The 11,373-nt window shown below is 40.8% G+C and overlaps 1 protein-coding gene across 1 annotated transcript in view; it reads left to right on the top strand.

Annotated features, from left to right (window-relative positions):
* The first annotated feature begins 737 nt into the window (after window positions 1-737).
* Window positions 738-11,373, top strand: part of LOC117257486 (metabotropic glutamate receptor 4-like) — a 284,509-nt gene continuing 273,873 nt past the window's right edge. Inside the window, exon 1 of the mRNA XM_033627717.2 lies at window positions 738-995. The gene's annotated coding sequence lies outside the window, so the exon portion shown is untranslated. The remainder of the gene's footprint in view (window positions 996-11,373) is intronic.

Raw genomic sequence — 11,373 nt, 5'->3', positions numbered from 1 at the left:
TTGAGCCGACCCAGAAGCGTCACATGTGAAGCCATCACACCACATCTTGTGATGCCACTGCCATAATTGAACTGATTGCGCGCTATCATATTGCAGATAGTCCCAGAATATCATTAGAGCAGACATGAGAATGTTAATTTAGTAGGATGGAGAATTGTTGCATCAAGTCCAGATGATCTGCAGACGTTAAATGTGTCTCAATAACTGGCTTAAATAGTGAGGTATGTGAGTTTAATTAGACTTGAGTGTCAGTGCAGACTTCACAGAGAGAAATAAATGTACAAAAACACACCGACAGTGAAGTGAGAGCTGAGAGGTAAGACACCAGGCGGCCAAATCGACGTTAAGATATAACAAATGGAAGCAAAGGCTTCATGTCACACTTTTGACTATGCATCCACTGCCAAAGCGCTGGTGGTATTACATGCTGTAATCTGGTATTCACACATTTTTTCTTTACCCCCCTCCTCATTCATTGATGGTGCATTTCTTCCCTGATAAAGGCGGTGTGCTGCGATGCTTGTAACATCAATCACATCCAGTGCACGGGGCGCGTATCGTCTTCCGTCTATCAGCTCGAAAGTGCTCTCCGCCTCGGGTGTGTGGGATATGTGCTTCTCCGCTCTATTATCCCGTAAAAATCTGATTCTGTCTTCTCGGGAGCTGTGTTAGTGAGTGGCCGTGCTGGACGTGCCATTTATTTCCCCTCCGCTCACAGCCTAAAGTTGGGACTTAAGACTTTTTTTTTTTTTCAGCACCACTTTTTCCGTGGACAGCGCTCAGCGATGATTCTGGGGGGATCGACGCAGCCTCGACATGCGTGTGGATTCCTGTTGGATACTATTCAGAAACAATCTTTAGGTGTTAATTAATTTTAAAACAAAGCAAAGCCAGGAAACCCTCCCTTCCCATTGTGACAGACCCAACAAGATGCGATTTTGCTTTGGATATGGGTCACTTCTTATGAAAGGATTCTTCGTGGGCAGGAGACAGGGGTAAGTACAGCCACCAAGCCTGTAAAAAAAAAAAAATGGGTCATCCACGCCAAATCAAATGTTTAGAAAACGTCGTGACTTAAATTTACTTAAATCTCAAGGCGTAGCGTTGAGGAGACAATTAGGATCCGTGATACAAATGTGAGGATCCAACGCAAAAAAACATGTTGGTGCGACTGTTTCCAACGCTGCTTTTATACTTAAATCAATTAATGACTCATAATGGCTGTGACAGTTTTTGAAAAGTAGATGTGTGGATTGTCCACGAGCACGAGTGCAACGCCCAGGACTGTAGGTGCATTGATTGTTTTTACGCGTTAAGGCGCAGCGTTTTGTGTGGAGCTCTGTGCCTCGCTGCGCTGCAGAGGCGCCCCAAGTCTCCCTCTCTCTCTCTCTCTTTCTCTCTCTCTCTCTTCTCTCTCTCTCTCTCTCTCTCTCTCTCTCTCTCTCTCTCACACACACACACACACACACATAAAAAAATATGATAAAAGAATGACTCAATATCCAAAAACTGCTGGAGCTCCAGGGTGTAAATATGATTATAGTTACAGCTGTGAAAAGCGCGCAGATTAGACCAAACCGTGGACAAATCTTTTCTGCAATACAAGCCAATCCAGTTTGACTCTGAATGGCAACAACAGGATGCAAACAGCCTCTTCTCCTTCTTCTCCTTCTCCCCTCAGCTCCCCCACATTTATCTAATCTCCACCTCTGTGTTCGTGTCTCCCTCTCAGCCCCTGAAACAAGTTGAGTCACGTAGGGGAGCACCCCGGCTGGCTGGGTGGTGTTTTGTGAGTGAGTGTGTGTGTGTGTGTGTGTGTGTGTTTGGGGTGGATGTGGAGGGGTGGTGATGGTGCTGATGGGGGGGGGAGGGGGATGAACGGTGTGTGAACCATCGATTGTCAGTCACAGTGCTGTGCAGATGTGCAGCCTCCTGGCAGTGGAAGCGAGATTGGAGACAGCGGTAGAACTGCTGATGTGAGACTGCTGCTGTGTACCCCAGAGCAAACTTTAATAGGTTACTTAGGCATGCACGGTTGTTACTTCAAGGCCATTATTTTGTTGACAGCGATGTGCATTATGCTTTATTTGCATGTTTGTCTGCCGGCGTTTTAAAACACAAGGCTGGAGGTATAGTGGTCAAGGACTGTAAGACGAAGCCAAGCTACCTGACACACAAAGAGACCTCGGTATTAATACTGCTTCCATTTTGGGCTGCTCCCTCAGGCCTTATTGTGGGGCCAGAGATTAGCTTTGTGCTATCTTACTCTCATTGCTCCAATTCATGGTGGGGGGGCTGCCATGATTGCAGTCAAATATGCCATTGTCTGCATTCCCTCTGAACTTACAGCCAAGAGGGGAAATGTTCCTCATATCAGTGGGTAATTATCTAAAGAGTCTGACTCAGCAGAAAGAGAGATTTTAATTCAATCTCATCCAGCTTCGCGTGCCCCCACGAGATAGATTTTATGTCTTACGTTGGGTTATTCTCGTTGGCATGCTCTTCACAACTGCAGTGACTGATAGCCTACCTGGATCTCGCTACAAAGCACGCTTAAGAAATCTCCCCTGGAGAGAGATTGGGAGGAATACTGTGTGTGTAGATTGTAGCCAGCAGGAAGGTGCAGGGGCTTATTCAAACAGCCTTAGATTTACTTTTCCGAGCTTTGCCTGGCTTATCTTGTCCTCCGAGTTAGTTTAGCAAGTGCAGACTCAGCGTAAGACCCCTGGTTTGCCTGCTGCAAAGTTCTCTTTAATGTGTCATGGGCCAGAGTGTAAGAAGATACTGTAGCATTGCTTCATTTTCTGCTTAATAATACACGAGGACACACCAGCATGCCGTAGATTAGTTTGCCCGGGGAATACAAGTGCATCCTTACATTTCATTCTGGTGGGGTCAAATAATGAACACATTCTCTTGATGGAAACCACGATCATCAAAGTGATTGAAATCTTTCCAGGAGGGAGGGAGGGAGGGTTTTGAGCCTGCTCTCCAGCCTGCAGAGAGCCTCTCCACTCTCCAAACCCTTTACTGTAACTGCAGCATGGATCCAAGAGCAAGACAGCAATAAACAAACGTGTGCACTGTTTCCCAAAACAGACCCATGGTTAAATTCCCGACAGACCTCTGTTGTTCCCTTTTACAAAGGCTTGTGCTGGAAATGGGAAAATGTGTGCACAGTGTATAGAGAGCCCAGGTTCTAGCTTCATTCTCCTCCCGGCAGACGCCATCTGCTCACTGGGGAGGTTTTCCAAACATTTCCATAGTAAAGACAGGGGAAATGAGAAACATGGCACAGCAGGCTCTGTGTTTTTTAACTTAAAATAAAAAACAGGTCACTTAATCTGGAAAAAAGGAATGAGTAAACATACCTAAATAAATACATGACAAATAAAAATCACTGCACTAAGTCGTGCCCTCATGTGACATTAGCACAGTATGCATGCACACACATCGGAGCAAATTTCAGGCGGGATGGACACATGTGCATTAGTCAAAATTTAAAGGAACAGTGTGTAAGATATAGGGGGATTTAGTGGCATCTAGTGGTGAGGATTGCAGATTGCAACCGGGTGAAACTTCTCCCAGTTAGAATTTCTTCAGTGTTCATTGTTCAGGTGGTTTTAATCAGGAGCTGAATTATCTGCAGAGGTCTCTTCCTCTCCCAAACAAATGGACCAGGTGATTAAAACCGATAAAAACACTGAATTAAGCAGTTTAGCTTTACAAATCAGTGTTTTTTCCTACACTGTTTGGCACATTGCAGACAAGCCGCTTGTGCAGCACCTGCTAATGTTTGCTCATTATTTCTAAATCTGACGTTCAGGAGGCTTTTACTGGGAGCTGAATTATCCACAGAGGTCTCTTTGTCTCCAAAACAAACCAACCTAGTGATTTAAAGTGGTAAAAACACTAAAACAAGCAGTTTCACATTACAAATCAGTGTTTTTTCTACACTGTTTGGCACGCTGCAGACAAGCTGCTCGCCCAGCACCTCCTAATCTGTGTTCACCTTTTTTCTCTGATAATTTAAGATCCAAATGTTCAGGAGGTTTTTACCAGTAGCTGAATTATCCACAGAAGTCTCTTCCTCCCCAAAACGAACCGACCTAGTGATTTAAACCTGTAAAACCACTGAATCAAGCAGTTTCGAGTTACAAATCAACATTTCTCCCATGCTGGTCAGCATACCAGAGACAAGGCCACTAGTCCAGTACCTGCTAATCTGTGTTCGCTGTTTTTTCTCTGATAATTTAAGATCCAAATGTTCAGGAGGTTTTTACCAGGAGCAGAATTATCCACAGAGGTCTCCTCCTCTCCAAAACAAACCAACTAAGTGATTTAAACCGGTAAAAGCACTGAATGAAGCAGTTTCAGCTTACAAATCAGTGTTTTTTCTATGCTTATTTTAGTTTATTTCGGTCATTTTCCAATTTATAAAACAAAAATATACTGGTTGATAGACAATACATAAACATTAAGTTAATGTTTTTTAAAAAACAAAACAAAACAAAACAGGACCATAAAAGGTGTAGGCTGAAGCCCTAGCTTATTACACCTACCTATAAGAAACTGACAGAACTAAGTATATATACATTATATAGGCGTATTGTCTGCCCAAATATCCCAAACACATTTCATGTACACTCTGGTGTTCATACTTCAGTTTTATATTTGTTAATCATCTTGTGTTTAAATATTTTTTTAATCTATTGTGTGTATTATGCACTTTCATTTCTGTTTCAACCCCATTCCACAAATTTACTCCATATACTGAAACACACCTTTGTTTTACATTTGTTCTGGTCTTCGTTTTAATGTGAACACACAGCTCCCTCTCAGTTCACACAGACATTCTCTTATTTGAAACAACCTCTGGATACAGTCTGATAGCATGCCCTTGTATGCTATCAGTGATGCTATTTCAAGATCTACAAGTTCACTTAATTTGAGTGCCTGTGAATTTATGAATAATTGGCAATGCTGGCCGGCATGTCAGAGACAAGGCTGCTAGCCCAGCACTTGCCTATCTGTGTTATCTTTTTTCGCTAATAATTTAAGATCCAGATGTTTAGGAGGTTTTTACCAGGAGCCAGATTATCCACAGAGGTCTCTTCCTCTCCAAAACAAAAGGACCAGGTGATTTAAATAGGTGTAAAAAATGAATAAAGCAGTTTCACTTTAAAAAAATAATTGTTTTTAACACTATGGTCACAGAGGAGCTGCTAACTACAGTGGCAAAAGCGAAAACATGAAAATGCAAATGGCCCTGTCTAGAGCTAATGTTTGATTTGTTTGTGTCAGCTACCGTAGAAATGTGGTGGTGCAACATGGTGATCTCCATAGACAAGGGCCTGCTCCGTTAGCAGATATAAACAGCTCATTGTAACAATTTTAATTTTAAGGTGGTCATACGCTAAAGAAAACATACTTATATTATATTGCATTTCTGCAGAAAAGGCACACATTTTCACATAACAATGGATGCAGTAAATGAAGTGTTTGATGCTAAATATTTTCTTGCAGAGGACTCCCACACCCCCTGTCTCCCCCAGGTATTGAAGCAAAACCTACACTTTTACACACAGAGATGTATTTCTTTAGAAGTGTGCATGAATTTCCTGTCATCTGTCAGGTTTCAGGAAAACATCCTACAATTAGAGAACCACATTTCGTTCCTCTGAGGACAGTTTCTTTGTATTTTATATGTTAACGATATATGAAAATGCTTAAAGTCTCTGATATCTAAGCTAATGGAAACATGATGCGTATGAATTACATCAGCAGGAGTTCATGAAGACCATTAAATCAGAATCATAAGAGACCACTGACACTGAGAGGATGCCCTGTCTTCTGATGGATGGAAATTAAATGTTCGTCCTTGTAACAGGTAAACAGACGCTATTATCTCTTGAGGTTCTGCTGTTTCAATTTTGTGTGCTAGGTTGTAAATTTAGACTAAAGCAACAGGTAGAAATTAGACCCCCAAATAGCATTTTAACGTCGGTAATACATCTTGTGAAGTAATTCGCTGCCAAATAACGACTTGCATTGACTAGTATGAATTTCACACATAGCATGGAGTCGGCCCTTATTATATTCCTGACATATCATTAATCCTGCAATAGTGTGGAAAAACGATTGGATTTTGAACTTATTAACAATGGAGAGAAACAACAACAGAAAGATCCAGAAGAGTGATATTGTGCATTTCCTGAGTCATCATACATACACACAGATTCTTCCTGGGGCAGCGTTGTGTGAAATGGAGTGTGAAATGAGTGCACTTAACATCCCTGCAGTGGATTATACACATTATCTTACACCAGGGTTCGAGAGCATCTTTTGCCTCTCGCCTTCGAATCTGTCATCACGTTACACTCACCTTTACTCAAGTCCATTTAATGTTCCCCACATGCCTGAGTCCATTTTTTCAATCAGTCCACGCCTGCAGCGCCAGACACGAGTGGAATTCAAATATTCCCTGGAGTTTAGTTAGAGCACCAATTAGGGTTTGCTTCATTAATGCTGATGTATAGTTAATGGTCAATCACCAGAAAGTAGTAAAACTGACTTTTAAACTGTGTTAACTTTCTTGGACTCTTTATTTTGCTATTTATAGACCGAATTATGGTGATGTCATACTAATAACAACAATTACTTTTGGGTAGAATTGGTAAACTTGTTATTTCTGTTGTCATTTTCAGCCGCAACAGTAAGATATATGCGGTAAAACTTCAATTAAACGCCCAGTCCCTTTTACTAGCCCGGTGTAGCTACACATTTTGACGAATAAAGGCCTGTCTCAAATAGAAGCCTGGTCTGGTGGCCAAGCATTTCATTTTTATAGAAGTTCTTTAGATGTAAACTCGGATTATACAAGTTATATTCATACTGGTTCAGATAAACAATTTGATTGTATTTCCCATCTTTGCCAAGCAACAATTTTGTGTAAAAGGAATTCATGGCCTGTCCCATATAGACGCCCTTCCCAAATATAAGCCTGTTGAGTTCAGTGATTTAGACAAATAATAGCCCGGGCTACTAATTGAAATTTTACAGTAGTTAAACATGTTAAACCAATCTGATGTTTCTGCTGTGCTTATTTTATGCATTGTTTTGATTTGCTAGCGTCTTTGATGAACCAAATCTTCTGGCTTGGAAGCTAATGAATGTACTGCTGTGGAAGGGGGCAGCAGCAAAAAGTATTGTAGTGACCAAAAAAATTAATATCAGCTTATGTGCACACTATATTTGTAATCTTTTCACCGCTTTATCTTACACGCTAACTGATCGAGGCAGCAGTAGACCAGCAACTCCCATGTTCTGTGAAGTAAAATGACTGGTGGCTTTGCGATAACGTCTTCAGTTCCCTGTTGGAAAGGGCTGTCTGATGGCGAGGTAAAGCAGGGAAAATATTCCAAATGTAGCGTACACTCAAACTGATACTGCTTTTTTAGATGACTCTTTTTTCAGGTGGCTAAAAATGACCCAATTGTGGCGGCGTTTGCTCAGCACAGCTTCATTTTATGTGTGTGACGCAGGGGATTTCTACCTGGAAGTTATTGTAAACAAGCATTATGATTCTGTCTATTGCAAATAACATATTTATATTGTTTATAGAGATGTTTTATTTAGTTGCACAATCATGACGATACAAAATACATACAAAAGAAAAGACAGTAATTGCAGTGCAGGAGAGGAAGGAAGCCCACAGGGCTCATTCAGCATCCTCCCCCATGTAAACAAACTTAAAAAAAGACATTAATCATCAAAAACAAAACAAACAAACACACAAGGAACTCATAGCATAAAGAAACAACATCAATCTACACAAAACAAGCAAGCATAAACAGTAGATACAGAGTTATATATATGTTGTATTTTTACTGGTGTTTTGCTGTGATTTGGAGCATCTGCCTGCAAATGATGGATGAATGTATGTGTTGTTGTTTTTTGGGGACTGCCCATTGTCCTGATGGCTCATTATTCCCAAACCCCAGTAGTCCAGAAAATGTCCCATTGGACCGAAAGCCCATTTGTCTGACAGCCCGTTATCCCAAAACCAAACTGGTGCCAATTTTTTTCCTACTATAGCGAGGGCATGACTTCCTGCTCTGCCTCTGATTGGCTAGTGCATGTTGCCTTGTTTGTTAGATCAGTTAGGTTTCGGAAAGAGCAGTGGGAATGGTTACGGTTAGGGTAATATCAGGGTAAGCCAACAAGAGGCAGAGTAAGGCAGGTCATGCCTTCGCCATAGTGACAAAAAAACATACTGCAGCAGGGCCGACTGATTGAATCTTAACTACAGGGTCAGGGTGTATTTTTGGGAACAGTGAGCCCTCAGAGCAGTGGGTGTTTGTTTACAGGATAACAGGTTCCTGCTCAAATGGGTTTTTGGTCCAATGGGACACTTTTTGGACTATTGGGGTTTTGGAAAAATGGGTCGCTACAACAATGGCATGACACCCTTTTTTATTTCTGTTTTTTATGCTGTTGTTTTGCTTTGATTTTAAATTGCAGACGCTGTAACGTCAAAGGCAAATTTCCCACTCAGACAATAAAATCTGTCCTATCTAATAGAAAAGATAAGAAACAAACAATAGAATGTCTTGCCATAAGGTTATAGATGAATTAATTTAAAGGTCCAGTATGTAGGTGTGATGGTCACAGCCACACATGGTGTTGTTTTCCCAATCCACACCCTTTAGTGTGTTATCCACACAGGTTACTTTCATTTATGGTCAAACATACCTAAATAATTCACATCATACAGTTGTTTTGATTTAGAATCTGTTTATTTGCTCTTAACGTCGCATTGTTTAATTTAAGTGTACACATTCTAGGATTGTAGGGTTACACAGGCAAATTATTTGATGTTAAGCCTCTGTTTCTTTGTCTTTGAGTTACTGTGGTTGTTTGGCGAGGTCTTTTTTTGGTAGAGCAATAGGCATTGCTGAGGGCTGAGGACTCTTGGGCTGAATCCAAATGTCCAGACTTCACCACACTTGCAGACTTGCAGACTTTGCGGATGCGTTCATGGAAAGTCTAGGAGTGCTGAGGGCTGTCCAAATCCACAATTCAACCAGTCCACAAGGGGCCTCCAGGAAGTCACTGATTCAGTAACCCACAATTCATTGCAATACGGACGTGGTGTTGCCAGAAAAAATACCCGACCACCATCATGATACAGAGCTATGTATAAGTACAGGCTGTAGAGGGAATAAAAATGCATTTTATTATTGCAGTCTATCAGACTTTGCAAGATGAGAGGCTAAAAAAATTGTCCGAAAAACAAAATTCTTATGTCGGTAATGCCCAGTTTATTGAGTTATAGTCATGTCCTTATTCACAAACATTTCTGTTCTGTTGTTTAGCCGATTATATAGATGTATTGATGCATCTTTGTTTAGTCAAAAAAAAGCTATACATGGGATTTATATCTTGTTAACTGCAGGAACAGATGAGTTCAGCACTGTTCATCAACTTACATGACATATATGTGAATATGACAGCAGCAATAGCTGAACATTTCCACGGCAACAAGTAAAACAGTCTCGAGGGCTGTCTATCAGCCACTTGCTGACTGAGCCCCTGCAGACTTTACGTGATGACAGTAAATCCATCAAATTACGTTGAACTGAAGTCCACGAGGGCTCAGTCCGCAAGTCCATTTGGATTCAGCCTTCAATCCCGGAGCCAACTCATTGGATCAAACCACTCCAGTGTCATGGGGGGGGTTTGGTTGTTGTTAGATTTGCTTTGTATTTAGATGTAGTTGCCGTCCATTTTGGTTACCCCTTGTGTATTATTTGATTCGGCCAAGCCACTATATATGCCCCCTCGTTTGTCATTTTGACAGGTCAGTTTGTTCAGTTAACACCTTGTTTAGTTATTATAGTGAGTATAGTTACATTATGTTGACCTCTTTTATAGGACTAGTTGTTCATTTCCTCATTTCCCATTATTTTGTCAACAACTCCTGTGTCCTTGTTGCTTCACTGCTTGGTTCAGGAGCATCTATTGGCAGAAGTGGAATATAATATAACTATGTTTTCATTAGTTTATAATCACCTGAAAATAAAAAATCATTGTGTTTTTGTTGCCTCAGAATGAGCTGTTTATATCTACATAGTGAGTCCTCTTCCACGGAGTCTGCCATGTTGTTTCTACAGTAGCCCAGAACGAACAAATCTAACACCAGCTCTAGATAGGGCCATTTGGTTTCTTTGGTCGGCCACCATTGCTCTCCTACACACTTGGCACACATGAGAAGTTTCAGCTCTGCACCCTCACCACTAGATGTCATTAAATCCTGCACACTGGACCTTTAACTGTGCCCTAACAGCTGGCATGGAAGATAACTCAGTGTTATATTCAAAGAAAACCACAACTGCAAACCTTTAAATTTGATTAGAAAATGGATGTTTTCTTGCAAGGTGACTGGAAATCATTCTCTGCCCAGTTGAATGCGAGTGAATGTTTAAAGATAAGATAAAAAAAAAATGAAATGTATCTGGGAGATCTCGCCTACAATTCAGGTATTTATACATAAACAAGCGTGTCTGAGAAACATTTACTTTAGACAGCAATAAATATTCTCTAAAGAGAGGTGCAGGTGGATCACGTCTGTTAGATTGCAGTATGCCTGTCACACTGATGGAAGGGAAATGTGCTTTGGTGTGCTTTTATGTACATAATAAATACACGCCTCTATTGAAGTAGAAATTCAACTCAAAGCACTTTGACGCCTATAAAAGCAGCTTTTGTTTACTCGCTGTGCATTTTGGGGCCATTTTGTTGTTTGTGATGTGTTTTTCTTATTTATTCGGATAACTGGCCAAACACAGAGGGCATGGTGGCACATAAATATGTTTATGCAACTGCAATGGAAAACTTTTTTACCTTTTTAAAAAGTGATGGTAATTTCCAAAGACTTCGCCTCTTCTTTTGTGTGTTTTGAAATAAGCAGAACACTGTACAATGATGTAACTGCACTTGATGATGACCTTTTTAGTGTAGAGATGATTATATATATATGAGTTTAAGTTTTAATATAAATATAAAACAATAAATATACAGCACAAAAACACACACTAAAAAGAAAACAAACAATATAATGTGTTAGAATAAGTAGTGGGGAGAAACTGAGGAAGAAACTGTAATAGTACAAAGACAGAAAATACACAAAAAGAGCAGCTCTTACTATAGTGCACCACTGTTCAACATTCACACAGGGAGCAGTGGGCCTACATCACAGAGCGGGCGGAGGCATCACTCTTTCACTTTTACTCTCTCCACCATAAGTGGCCTCAGCAGACTAAAAGGCAGCAGGGGGAAAATACTGCAGGAGTAAAAGGAACAGCCGAGATC

The sequence above is a fragment of the Epinephelus lanceolatus genome, chromosome 1, assembly GCF_041903045.1.
Source record: "Epinephelus lanceolatus isolate andai-2023 chromosome 1, ASM4190304v1, whole genome shotgun sequence".
NCBI lineage: Eukaryota > Metazoa > Chordata > Actinopteri > Perciformes > Serranidae > Epinephelus > Epinephelus lanceolatus.
The sequence above is the reverse complement of the archived record's forward strand: the minus strand, read 5'-3'. Positions and strand labels throughout refer to the sequence as shown.